We start from the raw sequence: 21,403 nt of genomic DNA, 5'->3' as shown, positions 1-21,403 counted from the left end.
TCTCTCTCTCTCTCTCTCTCTCTCTCTCTCTCTCTCTCAAAATAAAAAACGTTCTTGGTGAGGATTTAAAAATTTTTTTAAAGAAATGGATGACTCTAAAAGGTTCACTGCGTAAGTGTGATGTTCTGTTCCTCTTGGAGTCTCGGTTTTTCTCAGAGGAGCATGTGTCTCATTTTATAACGAAAGCCAGTGGAGAAATTGAATTTGTTAGGCAGTAATTTGGTCAGGGGACGACTTTTCAGGAATACCGTTGGTTCCTAAAGGGAGGTGACGTCTTCACTGGGCCTGAGAGCCGTGTTGGAGCATTTCACGTTTTGGAGTGATGAAGGGGTTTGTGTGAGTTTGTGTTTAAGCCAGTGCAGCTTCTGTGGGATTCATCTGGGATGGAGATTGGCCGGTTCAGACTTAATTTTTGAGCCAGCAGCAGTTCGGGGCCAGGGATTGAGTCTTTGATGTTTTCCTAATGGAAGAAGGGGTCATTAGGACCTGGGTCCCCTGGCCTCCGCTGGCCTCCCTAACCTCAGTAGTATGCCTCTCTGCTGCTCAGCCCCCGCCCCCTCCCTCCAGGGGCAGGGCCACATGGTGGGGTTACAGGCTCCGAGCATTGGCTGCTGGTGAGGGCTCTAGCCTTGCCCTCCAGCTGCCGGCCGGCCTCTTTCTTCACTTCCTGCTCTGGCCCCCCACTGCCTGGTCCTTTTTTTGAGGGTGTGGAAGTTCTGCCGCGGTGGCTGGGTTAGAGTCCTGTCTTGGGGTTCTCTGAGTTCACTGCTGAGTGCACACTTGGCCCTGCCGAGCCCCCTGGCGCTTTGGTGGAGCTGGCACAGGAGCTGCTGCAGCTAATCAGCGGTTTGAGGAAGCCCTCTGTAGTATGTCACTTTTTCCATCCTCTTTTCTTCTCTGGATTTGGGCCGTTTTCCTGCCAGCAGCCGTGGGGCAGGGAGGAAGCTTTGTTGGAAGGGTAGACACACGAAGGCGCCTTTTCCCTCTTGCTGCTTGGTTTGGGTTCTCCACGCTCCTGTGTCCCTGGGCGCATTAACACTGAATGAAGGCACAGCTGAGTGGAGTGCAGTCTCCCTGGGGCCCTGCAGATCCCAAGTTCCTGCCAAAAGCTTCGACCATCATGGCGAGTAGGATGTGCACCTGCTGGTTTAGGTGTGTATGCAGCTGGGTCCTGAGTCCTGGGGTGTGGATTCTGAGTCCCATGTCAGGAAGTACAGTGTAGACTGGTTGTTTCTCAAAAAGGTGGTCCAGAGACCATCTGTGACTATAGTGGAGGGCCGGTAACCATAGGTACTGGTTAAGATTTGGGTTGCCTGGGCTTTACTGCAGCCTCGCCCATCAGAATTGTTTGGGGCAGGCGTAGAAGATGTATTTCCGTGTCTTTAGATTATATTGTATTTTTTTGAATAGCCAATCCGGTTACATAGTTCAAATCTCAAAAGGAAACTGCATTTTACAGGAGCTTCCCAGGAGATTCTCACCTTCACTCAAGTTTGAGAACCACTGGGTGGCCCTGCGGAGAATCGGTCAGTCTAAAGAGGAGGTGTGGCCATGAGAAAGAGGTTGGTACTAATACCAAGGGGCTGAGGAGCAGCAATACCAAGGGGCTGAGGAGCAGTAATACCAAGGGGCTGAGGAGCAGGTCGGTTAAAAGTGTTGGAGGCTCTTCTATGGGTGACGCTGTCTCAGGTGGGGTAGGAGGCAGGAGGGAGACAAGAGGGAGAGATGTGAATCAGATGAAGTATAAAGAAAGACACCATTCGGAATTGTGCTAAATAGAAGAACATTCCAGAATGTGTAGGATGGTAAGTCAACGACGCAGGTGCAAATGGGAAGGGCTTCAGAGAGGAGAGAGGATTGGCGCTGCTAGCTAGTAGCTATAGGCTGCATAAGGGCATTGGACCAGGAGTCTGAAAACTTGGGTGGTCCTTTTTATAATTTCGCCAACATCCAGGCATGATAAAGGAAGAGTGGTGACATCGATGATCCTGTGACACTTGGCTTTTGTCTGTCCTGGTCCTGGCTCGGTTGCTGCCGACCCACACCACCCTCAGCTGCTTCGTTAACCTTTCCCAGCCTTAGTTTCCTCTTCTGCAAAATGCAAATGATGCTGGTCGCTGCCTCGCAGGCTGTTGCTCCTGGCTGTGGAGATGGTTGCCCAGCGAAGCCACCCTCTGGCCAGCCCTGAGGTCTCTTCCCGGAGACCGTCCTGACCCTGTGCATCCCTTTACGCACGGTGTCGGCTTTTCTTCCCCGTCCTCAGTCTCTAGAATGGTTTGCAGGGGCTCAACAAAGTCGCTCTTGACCGGCAGCTCCAGAAATGGTTTCCTCATTCTGAAGCACAGATTTTCTCAATGGGTCTCAGTATTCTAACAGCAGCCCAGAAATGTGGGCACAGCCACTGTGCATTTCCTGGTGGGAATTCTTCCTCCCTCTATCCCAGCAGCCGCTCCTCCCCAGGGTGGTCAGTGCTGGCGCAGGGCCACCATCTCCCCGGCATGCTGACGTTCGTCCAGGGAGCGGGTAGGACTCTCCCAGCCCGGGCAGACTTTTATATTACCTGAGGGAGGGGCTTTTGTCCCCCCGGGGCGGCTGTGGGGGTTTCCCCAGTCAGTCCCTCTGTGTAACTTGTGGGAACTTCTGTCAGCGCCTTGGGAGGTTCCTGAGGTGTTGTGTGGTCGCCCTAGGGGTGGGGAAGGTGGTCAGAGTGGGCACTAGCACACACTGGCTCTCTTTTGTCTGCTTCTTGGGGTGGTGGGGCAGTGAGGAGGATGCTTGGCTGCTCTGGGGACTGCCGGGGGTGTCTCAGCAGCTAGCTCATACAGTGCCTTTGTGCAAAGGAGGACGAGGCACCATTCCTGCAAGTGAACGCAGCCCTGCCCCGGGACACAGGGCCTGGCGAGGGGAGCACAGGCAGTGTGGCGATTGGCCGGGCATCTTGAGCCGAGCACGACCTGCACAGTCCTACGTGACTGTCCCGTTGCAACGAGGGCTTTGCAACCGGCGGCTCTTTGCTTCCCACGGACCGAGGTGATTTTGGTGACTTCTAATAATGTTCCAGGTGAACGCTTTTCACTGCTCTTCTGCCTCCTGTGGTGGCGGGGTGGGACCTCTGCCTCGTGCAGGAGGAGAAGCCCGGGGGGTTGGGGCCCTGGCTGCGCGCACCCCGCAGTCTGTGCCTGTGGCTGCTGAGGTCTAAGCCTGTGTCTGGGCGCCGCTCCCGCCAGAGGATTGTGCTGCCTTGCAGATGGAGGCTTTTGGCCTCTGTGATAATTGATAGAGGAGGCTGGCTGAGTGCTCGCGTTGGAGGGGCCGGGCTGCTCAGCGTTGACTTCACAGTTAAGGAGGAGCTTCCGGCTTCCCTCTCTGCCTGGGCACACCTGGGCCTCCCGTGGCCCCACAGAAAGCGCTGGGGCGGTTCTGCTTTAGGGGAAGTCCTGTAGTGGAAATGACTTCAGTCACAGGGACGGGGCCTCGGTCTGGGTGGGCTCTGTGTACCCGGGGGGTGTACATCCCCCTTAGCCTGAGGAGGCACTGAAGGAACATCGACCAGGCTGGGGGTTGGGAGACATGGACCCTACCCCCCACCTGTGTCCCAGACTGTTCGAATGACGTTGGGCAAGCCCCAGCCACCGCTTGGGCCTCGACTTGAGAGCAGAAGACCTTGGAGGACCCTTCATAGGGTGACCTTTGAGACTGACCCGACCCAGGATTGCCATGGACACCCTCCAGCTGTGTTTCTGCCACACTTGCAGGCTCCCCTCCTTGCCTTAGGTTTGGGGAGAGCACTTTAATCTGAGGGCTGCCTTTCATTCTGGAATCTCTAGCGCGTGGGCACAGATGGGTTTAGACTTGATCAACTGGTGCTGTGGGTATAATTCCCTGGGTGCAAAGGGGAATGGAAAGGCTTGAGTAAATTTAGGGGGGGGGGTGCGGTTTGGGAGGGAGTTTTTATGAGAGAGAGTTTCTGTCTGAGTAAGAGAAGGCAGAAATACTTACCTGGTTAGTCCTCAGGTATTTGAGGGGCTAGTGCCTGTTGCACAGACAGGAGACCACTGAAGGGAGGCTCAATGTTGGGAAGCAGGGACTGGGTGTGCTTGGGGGGAGCCTCCTCTGTAATAACCAACTGTACCCCAGCTTTGCAGTTTACGAAATGCTTTCACTCACACTGACATTTGATCCTGTCAACGCGGCTCAGAGGGCAGGATGAGGATGCAGGGTTTTTTGTTTTGTTTTGCTTTGGAGGGGGAGGGGGTAGGAGGCATTTGACAGGTACAGAAACCAAGGCACAGAGCGTGATCTGCTCAGGACTGTGGAGCTGATAGTAGAGCTGATTCCCCGTGCTCATATGTCCTTGTAATGTGTGTCCTCACTAGAAGCTATGAAATGTCGAACACACATGCCTTGGAACCGGGTCATCTCTGGGGAGTGGATTTTGCAGATGAGATAACTCTCTCTCTGAGTAGGTTTAGGAGCCGTCCAGCTAGAGTCAGAGGGAGGAGTAACCTTCGTTCTTTCTGCACAAGGAGTATATCAGTAACTTATTTGGAGAGATCCTTAGGGCCACAGACAAGTTTTCTCCCCTGTTTTTGTTACAGAACAGTCAGGTTAAGGTTTTCAGTGGCCCATTCTGAAGTTTGTATACATCTTTACATTTTTAGAGTTACGGTCAGACTGTATGTAATCTAGAAGTCCAGGAGACTGTGCCCAGATCCCCAAGGTCTGAGCTTTTCTCATGAACCCACGGTTCTTAGACTCTTCGCCTGGTGCTTCTAGAAGGTCACGGGCAGTGACAGGCCCCAGCTTGCAGGTGTGCTGCCACATTCCAGACCAGCGTGCCTGCTGGGAGCTGCACACTGGGTGATGCCTGGTGCAGGCCACGTAGGTGGTAAAGAGTCATCCCTGCTGTGGCTACTAGTTTGCCGTCTCTAACAGCGTTTGTATGGATAGATGTGCCCGAGTTTAGTGGTAAAGACCCCGGCACACAGTAGGGATACAATGGATGTAGGTTTCCCTTTCATTTCTGACTTTGGAGGCGAAGTCATATTTATTTATTTATTTATTATTGATTTCAGAGAGGAAGGGAGAGGGAGAGAGAGAGAGAAACATCAATGATGAGAGAGAATCATTGATCGGCTGCCCCCTGCACACCCCACACTGGGGATCGAGCCCGCAACCCAGGCATGTGCCCTCACTGGGAATCGAACTGTGATCTCCTGGTTCCTAGGTCGACGGTCAACCGCTGAGCCACACCAGCTGGGCTGGAGGCGAAGTCTTTTAATTCTCAAGAGGTTCCAGAGAGGTTGGACAATGACCTCTGACGTTCCAGGAGATGGGGGCTTTTTTTTGCGCCAGGTCTGTCTCCCTTTAGCCCCTCTGTGACTGCTCTTGGCAGTCCTGCTGAGTTGGTTCTTCTGCCCCCGAAGTTCTCCGATAGAACTTACCTTCTGTCGTGGAAGGGTGCAAAGTGACACTTCCGTGTTCTGATTCTGTTTAGCTCATCTGTTGAAAAACACAAAGCCGAGCTGTTTGCTGGCTGGGAGACGAGTGAGCAGGACCCTGTCATGCCAGCAGGCCCTTAGAAAGGTGATGTGCTAGGATGGCATTTGAGATCCCACGTTCATTTCCTGAAAAACAAAACAAATCACAAAGAAAACGGTTGTCTTGCAGCCTTAGGGGGAAGAAATACAAGGACATGCTGTTGGTCTTGGAGCTCCAGCTACAAAGAGCAAATCATTCTATCTGGTTGGTTACGTTAGCAGGTTAAACTAATTGTTAAACTGACCCATTTAAAATATGTCCAACTTACTAGCCGTATTGTCACCTGTGATCTGGTCTCCTCCAACCCAGGAGTCCTGGCCAGAGGAGCTTTGAGTGAAGGGGGGGGGGGGAGGCAGATGCTGGGTCCTGGAACAACCCTGGGGGGCCTGCAGGAGGATCTCTATCTTCCATTCCCCCCTCCCCAATTTCTGAAAACTCCTTAACACAGAAAGCTTTTATTTAGTAAACACATGCCCCCTGCCTTGATAAAGAACCCTGAGTTGCTTGGTGCAGTGTGTGTGTGTGTGTGTATTTGTCCCTTTATTTTAAATGTTATTTATTGATTTTTAGAGACAGAAAGAGGGAGAGGAGAGAGAGATCAATTTGTTGTTCCACTTATTTATGCATTCATTGGTCGTTTCTTGTATGTGCCCTGACTGGGCATCGAACCCACAACCTCGATGTATCAGGACAACTCTAAACAGCTGAGCTACCCGACCAGGGCTTACTGTCCCTTTATTTCTGTGTAAGAGGCTGGGATGCTGTCTCTTTACCTTTGTTTCAAAGGCTTTTAGGAGATGGTCTGAGAGGTCCTGTCGAGCTGGCCTGCCGGCTCCGGCAGCAATTTTAGGCGAGTCTCTACTTGAGCCTCCCCATGAGATTCACTTTCCCAGGCCCCCTGAAGCTGCTGCCGAGACCCAGAAAGGGGACAGAGAACCTGGGGCCGGCCTGGCCTGGGCTTGGGTGGCACCCCTCTGTCCCCTTCCCACCGGCAGGGATCAAAGCAGCCTCCTCAGGGGACAGGGAAATACCTCTCCCAATAGCCCCACCAGTGAGTAAACAGCCAGGGCCTCTCGCCGCTTTTGAAGCGCCGTGCTTCAGGCCTGGAGGAATGCAGAACATTTCATTTTAGGAGTGGACTTAGGTTTCCACTGCTGTCGGTATTTGCAAATTTGAAACAAATGCCCTCATTTAGCAGCAGGCAGGCTGGGCAGTAAACGGGGGCTGTCGAAGGGCATTTATGGCGGTCACAGGTATTTGTGGGAAGAAGGACCCCAGCAGGTTCGGGAAAGGACACACGGTTTATGGTTAGGTGGGTTGTACAAGGACCCCAGCCAGGTCTCTGGTGGAGGGTTGTTGTTAGGTGGGCTTTGCCATAAAAAAATATAGCTGCCTCCTGCCCCCCAGGAAGTATCTCCTGTCAGACAAAGGGGTTTGGGATGGTGTTTATCCCCCAGGGCTGATGCAAAGGGCCTTGTCCCTCTGCTTGGCTGCCGAAGTATCAGATTTCCAATGAACCCTTCCTTCTCCCACTCCCAGGGCTTGAAAGGCTCATTAAAGGAGCTTTATATGTAACAAGTTGGCGGAGAGGTTCCCTCTCACTTCCAGCCGGTTTGTGAGGAAGAGGCTAGGGAAACCTGTTTTCCTTTGTTGTTGTTTCTGGAAGTAGGGTCTGTGATGGTGCCATGGCAAAAAGGCCATGATTTTAGGAATCAGCCAAGCAAGTGTTAGGTGCCTTTGAAGGGGCAGCTTAACCAAGGCGGCCTGAGGCCTGGTCACCCCCCTCCCCCACCCCAGGCAAATTCAGAAATCTGTTTAGGAACCGAGCTCTGGCTTCACCGTTTGCTCCCTGAGACACCTTAGTTCACTTCACTTCTCTGAGCCTCAGTTCCCTCGTTTGTAAGATGGGCATAGTTACACCAATCCCACGAGAGATCGCGTGAGAATTAAGAGAGCTAGTACTATATTTCATTTACTCTATAACTGATATTCTACCGGTGTACCGCAAGGATTTTTAAAACATGCAATACCAGACTAGTCTGCGGGCACTGACCTCTTTTCTCTTAGATTGTTAAAAAAAAAAAAAAAAAAAAAAAGACAACAGCCAATGCAACAATAGCTGTCTGGTGTGAATGAATCAAAATTACACCTTTGTGTGTGTATCAGATCTGCAAAAAATATATATATATGTTTTGGTGTGCCGCAGAATTTTAGTAATTAGTTTACGTGTGCCGTGAGACGAAGAAGGTTAGAAATTGCTGCTCTGTAAGGTGCTCTTGTCCTCCCTTCCGTTTTACATCTTTGAAAACAGGTTGTGACATCAGTTACGTAGCATTGTTTCTCGTTTCATTGGTACCATTCCTTTTAGTGGAACCTACATAATGGCACAACTTAAAACAAGCGACATCTTTGAGAATCTGTGTATGTGAAGGACTTAGTCTGTCATACAGTGAATGCTCAATAAAAGATGGTTACAGTGTGATGAGGGTGGTTTATGTACAGACCTGTTTTTGTTTCTCATCCACCAGTAACTTTGAATAGAAACTGTTTTCTTTTTAGCCTGGCACATAAATAACTAATGATGCTTAAGGCGGCATCATGGTGTGTGTGTGTGTGTGGTTGTGTGTGTGTGTGTGTGTGTGTGTGTGGCGGGAGGCATGGCAGGGGGACTTTTAATTCCTTAGAAGGCAAGAGATGCCCACAAAAGAAAGGAGGTGGATGTCCCTAAGAGGGTAAAGAGTCTATTATGGAAAGAAAATTCCTCTCTGATGGTAGAGTCTCCGTTTAAAAGGCTGGGCTACTCCTACGGGACACTGTACACACTCCAAGAATGGATTGTCTGGTAGGCAAATTAAGACAGAACCAGAAGAGAGTAATGAAGGACGCAGAGAAGCACCGAAGAGGATGCGTGCCAGAGGATGGAGACCTGAGTGGGGCGGGCAGATGGAGATGCTGGCCTTCTCCTCCACTCCCAGGTGGCACAGTTGTGTGGGATGGACTCACGCTTTGTGGATATAACTGGTGTCCATTCTGCTTTGTGCTGCCCGAGCACTTGCTGCTAAATGGCACCTTTTCCTCTCCAGGACTCAGGAGGCCCCAAGGCCAGAGGGTTCTGCATTTGGTTGAGTTCTGGTTCATGTGATGGTAGAATGGATTGGTTGTGGGGTTGGGGTTTAGGTGTGAGATGTTTGTACTAGTGAATGTCAAGAGCAAAGCTTTTTGTTCCTTTTCAAAAAAAATTATTTTTTTTGTTAATCCTCACCCGAGGATATTTTTTCCATTGATTTTTAGAGAGAGTGGAGGTAGGGGAGGAGGAGGAGAGAGAAACATTGATGTGTGAGAGATACATCAACTGGTTGCCTCCCACATGTGCCCTTGGACCAGGAATTGAACTCGAGACCCTTTGGTGGGTGGGCCGAGGCTCTACCACTGAGCCACACAGGCCAGGGCTTTTTTCTTTCTTAATAGATTTTTTTTTCAAACCTTCTAGATGTTTACTTTTGTAGGCTTAGGCACTTCTCTGCCTTATAGGGGTTTCAGAATGCAGGATTCTTTCTGTGTTCTTGCCCAGAATTTTACCCCTCAGTACCCAGCTAGCAAAGGGGCTGGTTAATGGATCCACCTGGAAGGCAGGAACTCAGGTCCGAGATCTATGAGGGTATCCCTTCCGTGGAGTGAGTGCCTCTCTTACCTTCCCCTGGCAGTGTTTTGAAGAAGAATATGGTGTAGATCAGGGGTCCTCAAGCGTTTTAAACAGGGGGCCAGTTCGCTGTCCCTCAGACCGTTGGAGGGCCGGACTATAGTTTAAAAAAAACTGAACAAATTCCTGTGCACACTGCACATATCTTATTTTGAAGTAACAAAACAAAACGGCAAAAACACCCGCATGTGGCCCGCGGGCCGTAGTTTGAGGACTCCTGGTGTAGATAGATGGTGGGCTGTGAACAATCAGAAAGAAAGTGATTGAGGTGTTTAGATAATTCCAGTGCTCTCTCCCTGAAAGCCTTTGCTATAATGGTAAGGGCATTTTTCATGACATAGAACTTATTTTTGGAGGCCCTCTGAAATTCAGTGTGAAATTTTCTTCTGGGGTATCGACCTTCCCATCTTCTCTGTCCTGTGAGGGTTGAAGGAGGCAGTGGTTAGCCCTGACCGGTGGCTCAGTTGGTTGGAGGGTCATTTCATCCTCTATAATAAAAGCCTAACATGCAAATTTAGGACTGGGAGTTTGACCGGGAATTTGATCAGGGGGCTGTGGTGGTGGCTGCAGCAGCAGGCAGTCAGGGGGAAGGGAGGCCTCGGCTAGCAGCTGGCAGCCACTAGGGACCCTACCCGTGCACGAATTTCGTGCACTGGGCCTCTAGTATACTAATAAAGGTTGTGGGTTCAATTCCTGGTCAGGGAACATACCTAGGGTTGTGGGCTCCATCCCCAGTTGGGCACGTACATATTGATGTCTCTTTCTCTCTCCCTTCCTCTCTAAAATTTAATAAAAGCACATCCTCAGGTGATGATTAAAAAAAAAAAAAAAAGAGGCAGCGGGGTTCTTTCCAAACTAAGTCAACAAATACTTTAAAGCCCTTTTTATGTCTCAGGTACCCCAAGTGATACCTATGGGCCCTCAGCTGTCCTCACGTTAGCCAGTTGCCCAGTTTGAGTCACAGCCTCCCGGTTCCTTGCTTGCATCCGTGACTAGAAAAGCCTAGAGAGGACTTGCAAGGACCTCCTGCCAGCTGCTGGCCTTGGGGGAGACGACTGTGGCAGCTGAGTTAACAGCTGCCTGTTCGGCTGGGCTGTGGCCTCAGCCCTCTGGAGAGGTGTTGATCAGGCTGACGGGCAACAAATCCCCCTGAGCCCCAGGTTGGAAGTAAATTTGTTAAAAGTTGCTCTTAGACTCCTGACAAATTGCTTTCAGTTTTTGCTGCCAAAGAGAACTCTGAAAACAGGGTGTAAATTGGGTTATTTATACTGTCTGTTTTTGTTGCTTCCATGAAGTTGGTGAAGGAGGGCGCCGGTCCAAGGGAGCTTTTCAGGTTCTGGTTGCTCAGGTACCTGGCATCAGGTGAAGAGGAGGAGGGGTGGGCGTGTTGGGGTGAAGTGCCCTTGAATGCAGGATGTGTGGTGACCGGACAGGCCTTTGAGGTGCCTGGGACCAGCCCCTTCCATTAGATCAAAGAAATACCTTTTGTTTTCCCTCTCACACTTTCCTCTGCCCTGGAGCCAGAGTCGTAAAGAGGTGGAGTTGTGAGGGTCTGCATCTGGGGGCAGGGGTGCGGGGTAGTGGGGGCTGGGAGCGGGCCAGGGGTCTTCTCTGGTGCCAGCGCTTCCTGTAGTCTGCTCCTGCTGCCCAGGGGTCTGCCTGGGCTAGCCTGGGCACCTGGGGCTCTGCTGGGCCACCCGCCCAGTAGGGCCCTGCCTGAGTTGGGCTGTACACCCAGCCACACAAAGACGGATTTCACTCCAGGCTAAGTGTTTTGTTGCTGAATCATTTGCATTCATTAAAAGTAGTGAAGGGTGAGTGATATTTAAGGCAACAAGACGGTTTTGCTGGAAGCTGCTGCCTTAGAACCTCATTAAGAATTCTTGGGGCTGGGGAGAGGATGGGTGCAGCTCATTCAGCGCTTACTTAACTTCTGACTGCCTTGGGCATAGGCCAGCTGCTAAAATATGAAAAATGTTTGCCCAGCAGCCCCCAGAGCTTGGTCAGACTGCCCCGGCCAAAGAAAACACACACTTACAATTCATTATTTAGCCGCTTGCTCCCCGTCTCTTCCTCCCCTGGGACCTGCTGAGTTGGGGGGGGGCGCGCGGGGAGGGGACGGACAGGAAGGTCCCTTCATAATTTAAAAGGAAGGTTGGCCTAAAGCAAGTGCTGTCTGCATTCGCCCTACCCCATCCCACCCCCACTCTCTTCCCAGGCTATTTCACACAGTCTTTGCTGAGAGACTTCCGGGTGTCGTGAGGGTTTGCTATTTTCAACAGAGCCACCACAAATATCCTTGTGCCTAGCTTTGCCCTTGTACTTGTATATCTGTAGGATAAATTCCCAGAAGTAAGTAGAGCTGTTCTGTCAAAGGATATGAACATATCAAATCTGTGTTAAAATTTTTATATTTATGTCATAATTTTTTGGGGGAAGGGGTTTTCCGGGGAGGGAGGAATTTCGGAATCACTGCTGTACAGTGGGCCTGTGAAAATCACACAGAATATCACTGTGGGAAAACTGGTACGCATGGTTCAGATGTGGGGCATTTTCCTCACAAGGAACCAGAGGATTTATCATCTGGACCAGACACTGTTAATGATTGTGCCAGGACAACCAACGTAGGCCAGGGTTGTTCCACGTCACTTGGGGTATGGTAGCCCAGTGCCCACCAAGGATCTTATTCCGTGATCTCTGAGATCGTGTGTGTTTTCCCTCGGAGCTCTCTCTGGATTAGCTGCTCCTTTTTATTTTCCATTCTATCAGATGTGTGCTTTTTGTTGCCACCCCACCCCCACCTCTTGATGATGAGCTTGGTAGGGTGGGTTGAGTTCTGGTCCTCTTTTTCCCAGGTGCTCAGTGGTTGCTCAGGAAGTTCTTGGATTCCCAAGACCAGAATTCGAGTCCTGGATGTAGTTTAACTTTTCTGAATTCCGTTTTGAAAGGTTAAAGTCAGTGGTGCGTGGACAGGCTAAGCCATCTCAGACCACGAATAAAGAAGAATTGAATTTATTTAAGGAAAAGGAGATGGGGGTAGGGGTATCCAGAGGGAAGGGCTACACAGCACTGAACCAAAGGATATTGGGTCCACGATGGCAGCGAAAATATACTTAGGCCAGTGAAACAAGGAAGGGCATAGGGGCAGCAACACGAAAGCCTAGGCTGGGCAGCTTTGGCTCACTGAGAAGTCAGAGAAAAGGGGGCCTTGGAGACAGGTCCAGGGGTTCGCCCGGGACGAGCTGCCGCTGTCCATTGCTCCCCTGGTTACAGATCTCACTGGGTCCCTTAGAGGTTAGGGGATACGTGCCTGTGGGGGAAAGGGAGGGAGGGAGTGGCAGTGGCGTGCTCCTTGGAGGGAGAGCACACACTGGGTCCCTTGTCCTGAGTGTATTTATCTCTTTCTTGGAGGTGGGAATTTTAGGAGAGGTCTCAGGGGAGGGTATCAATAGAATATTCATCAACTTTCTAGGTGTGCTCTTTCAGTTTGCAACGGAGGTATGCGCCCTTGACTGGAATCAAACACGTGACGCTGACCCTTAAGTCCTTGGGCCAGTGCTGTAACCATTGAGCAAACCGGCTGGGCAACATCTTTATATATATGTAATTAATTTCAGAGAGGAAGGGAGAAAGGAGAGAGTGATAGAAACATTAATGATAAAAGAGAATCCTCTATCAGCTGCCTCCTGCACGCCCTCCTTACCCCCCGGATCCAGCCTGCAACCCGGGCATGTGCCCTGATCGGGAATCCAACTGGTTCATAGGCTGACACTCAACCACTGAGCCACACTGACCAGGCAGCAACATCTTGATTTTAAAAAATCTCAAACCAGAGCTAATATTAATATTTAAAGATGAAAATATACTGTTCTCATTAAAATAATCAAGTCATGTGCTGGCCAGCAGGGCTCAGTTGATTGGAGCAATGCCCCATGAAGGGTCACTGGTTCCACACAGGTCAGGACACATAAAGGTTGCGGGTTCCATCCTTGGTCAGGGTGCATTCGGGAAGCAACCGATCAATGTTTCTTTCTCACATTGATGTTTCTCTCTCTTCCTCACCTTTCCTCTCTCTCTAAAAATCAATAAAAACATATCTTAAAAAACAATCAAGTCACTGCAATTTAACATCCTGGAAATTGTGGCTGAAATAATACTATAAGAAGCAAATATCAAAATAAAGTTATCGTTCTTTGCTGATGGTATAATTTTTTTGACACATGAAGCCCAAATATCAACTGGAAAACACTGGAATCAATAAGACAGTGGAGTCATTTGGCCAAATAAAAAACTACACCAAACTCAGAAGGATCAATATCTATCAGCAATTAACCTTTTAGAAAATACAATGGAAACGTTTATCCCCTTCACAAAATCAACAAAAAACCCATAAAATACACAGGCATAATGCAATATAATGGAAATTATGTTGAGGGAGCCAGTCAATATCACCCTTCACTCTGAATTTGAAACTGATGGAGGCAGGGAGGAAAGAAAACAGACACAGGAATTGGACAGATGGAGATCAGTGTGTCTCCTTTATTATTAAAGGCTCGGTTGAGGAACGGTTTTTTAAATTTTTTAATTATATATTTTTATTGATTGCAGAGAGGAAGGGAGAGAGAGATACAGAAACATCAATGACTAGAGGCCTGGTGCACGAAATTCATGCACTCAGGGAGGTCCCTCAGCCTGGCCTGTGCCCTCTTGCAGTCTGGGAGCCCTCGGGGGAAGTCCACCTGATGGCTTAGGCCGGCTCCCCTAAGCCAGCAGTCAGACATAGTTAGCACTGCCACAGAGGCAGGAGAGGCTCCCGCCACTGCCGCTGCGCTTGCCAGGCTCAGGGCTTCTGGCTGAGCGGCACTCCCCGGTGGGAGCACACTGACCACCAGGGGCCTGCTCCTGCATTGAGCGTCTGCCCCCTGGTGGCCAGTGCGTATCATAGTGACCCGTTGGTCCACCATTCGATTAATTTGCATATTAGCCTTTTATTATATAGGATGAGAGAGGATCATTGATCAACTGCCTCCTGCACGCCCCCCTACTGGGGATCAAGCCCACCACCTTGGTATGTGCCCTTGACTGCAATTGAACCCGGGACCCTTCAGTCTACAGGCCGATGCTCTATCCACTGAGCCAAACTGACTAAGGTGAGGAACAAAGTTTTAATCTGAAGAGGATAAATTGGCCTGATTCACCTGTGTGTGTGTGTGTGTGTGTGTGTGTGTGTGTGTGTGTGTGTGTGCTACCTGTATAAAATATGTTCTATCTGCACCCTAAGTAGTTCTGGCGGGGAAGGGTCGGAGCCAAACATGCCCAATCAGATATTACCCCTCCCAGGGGTTTGTGGAGGAGACGGAGTGAGGCTCCAGTGGTACCCCTGCTACTGGAATGGGGAAGACTTATTGCTTCTTAAAACTTCCTTTGCTCTCTGAACTCAAGGGGCTTAACCACTGAAGACCCTGGACACCTGTGGGTGTGGTTTTTGGGGGTGTGGCTGCCGGGAAAGGAGCAGCTGCCTGGCACTGTTCCTAGTTCCCCCTTCCCGAACCACACTGCTCCTTTGTAGATGCTTCCAGGACAGCTGGGAAATAGAGTGGATTTCCCCCCAGAAGACTCTCAAATGGATCAAAACAGGACAGTATTTAAATTAATTTTAAGGCAATCCTGCACTCAAGAGGGAGATTTGCTTCCTATCTATTGCCCTAAATCATGTGCAATCACCCTTTCTTGTGAGAGGTTAAATAACAGTTGAGAACAGGAGCCTTCAGTGCCCCGTTCACTGCTGTATTCCATAGTAGGCTGATTTCAGTAACTTAGTGCCCATTCCCGGAGGAAATGGCACATAGTAGGCTGGCACATAGTAGGCTGATTTCATAGTAGTGCCTGGCACATAGTAGGCTGATTTCAGTAACTTAATGCCCATTCCCGGAGGAAATGGCACATAGTAGGCTGGCACATAGTAGGCTGATTTCATAGTAGTGCCTGGCACATAGTAGGCTGATTTCAGTAACTTAATGCCCATTCCCGGAGGAAATTCTGCAACATATAATGCAGAAAAGGCTTTATATTCCTGATCTTGCTGATTACAAATTAACAAGATAAACAATAAAAATAAGGAAATACTAGGAAAGGAAGTTGAATAGAAAACGGACAATAAGGAATTCTGCTAACCAGTAAAATTATGAAAGATTGCTTTATCTTGTTAAAGGGCAAACTAAATGTCTCAAACAAACCACATTAAAACTAAGTATTATTTTATGTCTTTCAGATTGACAAAGGTTAATAAATACCAGTGTTGGTAAGGAAGCATAAATGGGTGCAACCTTTATAAAGAGCAATTCATCACTTACCAAAAACTCGAAATTGTACTGGGTCCAGGGGGAGTTCAGTTTCTAGGAAGTCATCCTACAGAAACGCTTCCATTACCCATGAGCGTAAGTTCCTGTATAGAGAGGTTTCGTTGGAGCATTGTTTGTAATGGCAAAGTATTTAAAACTAAGTGTCCATTAGGGTGTTTGACAAATAGTTATGGGTCACTGATACAGTGAAATAATGCACAGCAGTTGACATGAATAGGCTAGAACCACGTGACCAGACTTGGAACGATAGCTGCGGTTAACTGTGCTGTGAAAAAAGCAAGTCGCAGAAGAGCAGGTGTAATGGGTTGAATGGTGTCCCCCAAAAGGTTATGTTGAAGCCCTAAGTCCTGGTGCCAGTCTGTTTGCCCTTATTTGGAAATAGGGCCTTTGCAGATGTAATCCTGAAGTCATTAAGGTGGGCTCTAAGCATATGTGATCGGTGGGGGTGTCATTACAAGAAGAGACACAGACACACACAGGGAAGGTGGCCTGGTGAGGGTGGAGGTTGCAGTGACGTCTCTACAAGCCAGGGAGCCCCGAGGATTGCCGGCACCCGCCAGGATCGGGGAGAGAGGCATGAACCGGCTCTCCCTCAGAGCCTCCGCAGGAACCAAGCCTGCCGATGCCTTGATTTCCAGCTTCCGGCCTCCAGACCGTGAGAGAATAAACTTCTGTTGTTTTAATCCCACCCAGTTCTGGTAATTTGTTGGAGCAGCTTTAGGAAACTAATAGAACAGGTATGTCAGTTTCCCATAATAATGCATCTGTGATTGGTCGCTGTTCTCTGCATGACAAAGCTGCTTCAGTCCATCTTCTACCCTAACAGTGACCTCCTGGGAAATAATTTTTTGTCAGGGGACAGCTTGAGCAGGTTAAATTTGTATCTCACCTCCTTTGTCTCCCCCTCCTTTGCCTCTTGCTGTGTTTCCCCTTATCATCCCTTAAACTCTGAGCATCCTGAATAACCTGGCATTCTCTGACCATGCTTTATCTTTGTGCGTCTGTTTTGTTCTACTTGGAAGCCCCATTCCTTCTTCTATATTTAGATTTTAAATCCTCACCTGAGGATACACTTAAGAGGGGGAAGAGGGGGGAGACGATTGATGGAGAGAGAGAGAAACATTGATCTGCTATATCCACACCGTACTTGCCCTGACGTAATCAAACCCGCAACCCAGGCATGTGCCCTGACCGGAAATTGAACCCACAACCTTTCCGTGCACAGGACGCTGTTCAACCAACTCAGCCACTCTGCCCGGCAAGCCCCATTCCTTCTTAAACCCTTGTTTTGAAGGGCCTTCTTCCAGGATTCTTTCTTGCCCCCCCGCCCCTGATTTTGTCTTGTGCACCCGCCACCACGCTGAGTGATAAAGTGGTAAAGCCTAGTGATTGTCATAGCTTTCCTCTGGAGCCAAGAGGTTTGAATCCTGCATTTGTCACTTACCAGCTGTGTGAGCAGGTCGCTTCACCTCTCTGTGCCTCAGTTTCCTCATCTGCATACTGGGGATCATGGTGCCTACCTAACTAGGTGTTTACACGCATTAACAAGCTATTATGGTTAAATCTCTGAATAGTGCTTGGTGAATAGTTAAGTGGTCAGTAAGTGTTAACTATTATTGTAATCCTGTACATGTTTGTTTATCTAACTCCCCCACTAAACTGAGGTGCTTAAAGATAGTAATTGTAGTAATTGTGTATTTTTCTCTCTCCATCCCCAGTGTCTTGCAGAGTACTTGGCAGTAGTAGGCTCTAAATAAATGTTTGTTGAATTAATAATGATAATTAACGTAAGTGCCTACCAGGATCCCATATTGGGCTCTGTGACCCTCTGCTCATTCCACATCTTTTTTTTAAATATATTTTTATTGATTTCAGAGAGGAAGGGAGAGAGAGAGAGAGAAACATCAATGATGAGAATCATTGATCGGCTGTCTCCTGCATGCCCCCTACTGGGGATCGAGCCCACAACCCTTCAGTCCGCAAGTCGACGCTCTATCCACTGAGCCAAGCCGGCTAGGGCTCATTCCACATCTTGCAAGGGTAATGGGGCCCAGTATCTGGCTCAGTAAAACCACTGCAGACCCGCTGGTGTTTCCTGAGCACCTGCAGTGGGGGGATGAGTGTGAGACCAGCCCTGTCCTCAGGGAGCTTAGAATCTAGTCAGGAAGACAGATTGTAAGTACATGAAATGCTAAACATTCGATTTTAATAACTGTGGGAGCAATAGAAGACCCAATCTGTATATTCACACTTGTTTTGGTTGGTGGCATGTTGTTATCTAACTTCTTCCTTGTTTTCCAAGTATGTTCTGGAAAGCTTCTTAAACTTTTTAATAATGATCCTTAGATGTAGAGACTTGATGAGGTTCAGAATTGATTCCCCCCCCCCCCCCCATGTGTGCATCCCTCAGTAGACACACATCTGGTTCTCTCTGGAATTAGCAGCCATAAACAACCATTGCTAGATGCACTGTTTCATTAGGGGTTGTAAAATGGTGATGTTCCTGTTTATCAGCGAGGAGACTTCTGTCAAGACAAGCCTCCCGTCACGCACTGTATGGTTACCATGAGGTATAGCTGCTCACAAAACGGAAAATAAGTGCTTGATTCTTTACCAGTTTTTAAAATGATGAGTTGGTTTTCTAGCCTCCTTCAGCAGTGACCAATGGAAGACTTTGGGCTTTTTTTTTAATTTAGAAAAACATTATTGCCCTGGCTGGTGTGGCTCAGTTGGCTGAGTGTCGTCCGATGCACCAAGAGGTGACCGGTTCGATTCCTGGTCAGGGTCTGCGGATTTCGGGCTCGGCCCCCAGGAGTGGGCATGCAGGAGGCAGCCATCGATGGTTGTCTCTCATCGATGTTTCTCTCTCCTCCTCCCTTCCTCTCCCTCTAAAATCAATAAAAAACACACACAACATATTTAAAGAAAACGAACACCATTGCCCTGGCCGGGTAGCTCAGTTGGTTGGAGTGTCATCCCTTACACCAAAAGGTTGCAGGTTTGATCCACACACAGTCAGTGCGTGTATGGGAGGCAGCCAATCCATGTTTCTTTCTCACGTCAATGTTTCTCTGTCTGTTTCTCCCTCTCCTTTCCTCTCTCTTAAATCAATAAACATATCCTTGGGTGAGGATTGGAAAAAACAAAACACATCATTATAAATGCATGGACTTTAAACTTACTTGATGTGTTAAGTTGGTGTGGTTATTATCCTTATGGATGCGTAAGTGGCCCTGCCTTTGACCCATGGGAGTCTCTTCACGCTGGCCCTGAACCTTGGATGTGACCCTGCTAGTCTTTGCTCATTTCCATTTAGGATAAGATGTCCCAGGCTCATCTCATTTCCTGCCGCAGACCTGGAATCAGGTACTTCTCCAGGGAGGAAGGGCATGAATTTTTAAGATATTGGTACAATTTTACTAAACCACTTTCTAGAAGGGAACTATTAGGATTTACACCCCCATCAGCAAAGCTTGAGGACCATTTTCTCCATAGACTTGCCAGTGTTGAGTTATTTTTAAATTCTTGGCGTTCATCGGACAGGCAGAATAGCTTGTTCTAATTTGCATTGCTTGTGTTACTAATGCATTAGAACATTTTCTTATATTTATTAATCATTTACATTTGTTTTGAGGACTCGTCATGTTGTTTAGATCATGTTACTGTTAGAATTTAGTAGTTATTGTGATGGATTTGTAACTAGATAGGAAGGCCAGCAACCCCACTTCTGTCAATTGCTGGAAATAATTTTCCTAATTTGTTGTTTACCGTTGAGAAATGCTTACAACTTCTATTGTATGTAGTCAGGTATTTCCCTTTACAAAGCATAGAATTTTCCAGTTGTCTCTTATTGGGGTCTTATAGGATCAGAAAGCTGAAGTCTAATGGTTATTTCCAGATGTGAGTTGGTACGTAAACATCCACTGGACTCTCCTCCCCTACCCCTGCAATTGTGTTCTGTGAGGCCAGAGGCCTGCCTCGGATCAGGATGGTCTGCACCATTGTCACCCAGACACTTGCTCTGACTCTTGTTCATATTGAAGGTGATTTGAGAAGCTTTTGGAGGGGAGTGAATGGAAGTATGAGCAACTGCTAATCTGGACACTGCAGGGGGCCCTTAGGGCAGCGGGCAGCAGCATGCAAAGCTCCCAGCCATCAGCAGCCACCCCGCAGAGCTTCACCAACACGGGGTAGCAGCCCTGGAACTGTGGAGCCCCATGTTAGGTACATCCAGTGACCGTGGCTCCAAGGCTGTGTCGGGCAGCAGTGGGACGAAGTTTAGACCTCAGGGTCTGTTCAGAGAGAACCACTACACCAAGATGGTAAAGATTAGGTGAGTGGCAGATCAAACAGGACTCTTTGCAGCTCTGAACGGCCTGCATGAGAGGAATGCCAGCCAAGTCCTTTATTGGGTAACAGGTGGTTGTGATGAGATGTAGTTCATAAAAGATTAAAAAAAAAAAAAAAAAAGCTCCAATGTAGCAATGACAATAACTAATGGCTAAGAGTCCATTCACGTAGTCCTGAATACGTGCCAGGCCCTGTTCCAAACATGCTACATTTGTTAGCTTGTGTATTTACCTTTCACAAGTCTACTTGGTAGATGCTGTTATTAGTACTGTTTTATAGATGCAGAAATGGAAGCACCACAGGGATAAACAACTTGCCCAAGTCGGTAAGTGGGAGAGTAGACTTTGCGTGCAGGGGGTCAGACTGGACCCTGAGCGTTTGTCCCATCTCCATCCTGCCTGAATGATGTGGGGCCGGGGCCGTCAAGTTGTGTAGTTCTTCAAGCTTCCCAGAGGGCCTCTCATCCTTGTCAAAGCCCCGCAGGAGGAAGAGCAGTGAGCTGGTTTTACCTGCGGGAAAGGAAGGCCTGAAGGACCGAGTGACTTGTACAGAGCCAGGTCGAGGATGCCGGTCTTCCTGCCTTTGGTAGCTGTCACTCATTTGGCATCAAAGTCAAACCCTTTGGACCTTCTAGGAACAGAATTGCCCTAGACAGGTGCCAAGTGTATGCCGTGTCTCTTCTCATTGAGAGGACCAGAACCTCTGGGGTTTGGTGCCCATGGGGGTTTTGTTCAGGATTTTTCTGGACACAGCTCTGACCTGGCACTGGGCTCTTGAGGGCTGTGTGGGGCCTGCTCGAGGATCTTACACGATCTGAGCCCAGGCCTGGCCCTTTCTGGAAGGTGACTGCTTTGCCCTTGTGTGAGGTGCAAGACTGAGTTCCAAAAGTCGCAGGACTGCTGGGTCAGGGGTTCTGGAAAAGTTGGGTGGAAATTGCCCTGTTGTCTTCTTGCTCCTGGACTAATGGCTCAGACCATTTTTAGATGTCAGGAAGTATAACAATATGGTACATTTATCTTGGTGAATAATGGATGAGCCTGGGGAAGGTACTGTACTTTTCCTGGTGAATTATTTACCAGGAGCCTCTAATTTGAGGGCTCTCCATTACTGATGGTCTGAATTTGGTATCTGTAGAGCCCCCTCCCCTCCCCTCTCCTCTTGCTCCCCCAGATCTCCCACCTGCAGGCTAGCCCTAACCTTTTGTTTCTGGTGTTATCTGGGCAGCCTTGTTGCCTGTGGCCAGGGGCTGTCTGAATTTTGAGCCCCTGTGGCTGTTGGAGAGAGTGGTGGGAGGGGATGGGGAGGACTCCTTACTGAAGACACAGGGACAGATCTGCTGGGGAAGCTGGGACCAGTGTGGGGCTGGTGCCTGCTCTACAGGCATGGGAGCCTTATGTGCACATAAGTCATTTGTGCTCTATGTCATTGTCTTTCTTTGCTTTTTTAAATC

General features: G+C 48.9%; 1 protein-coding gene across 1 annotated transcript in view; it reads left to right on the top strand.

Moving 5' to 3' along the window:
- PTK7 (protein tyrosine kinase 7 (inactive)) overlaps nt 1–21,403 on the top strand; it is a 59,447-nt gene that overhangs the window by 1,234 nt on the left and 36,810 nt on the right. The gene's annotated exons all lie outside the window — the stretch shown is intronic.

Source organism: Cnephaeus nilssonii, assembly GCF_951640355.1.
Source record: "Cnephaeus nilssonii genome assembly, chromosome: 9".
NCBI classification, from domain to species: domain Eukaryota; kingdom Metazoa; phylum Chordata; class Mammalia; order Chiroptera; family Vespertilionidae; genus Cnephaeus; species Cnephaeus nilssonii.
The sequence above is the reverse complement of the archived record's forward strand: the minus strand, read 5'-3'. Positions and strand labels throughout refer to the sequence as shown.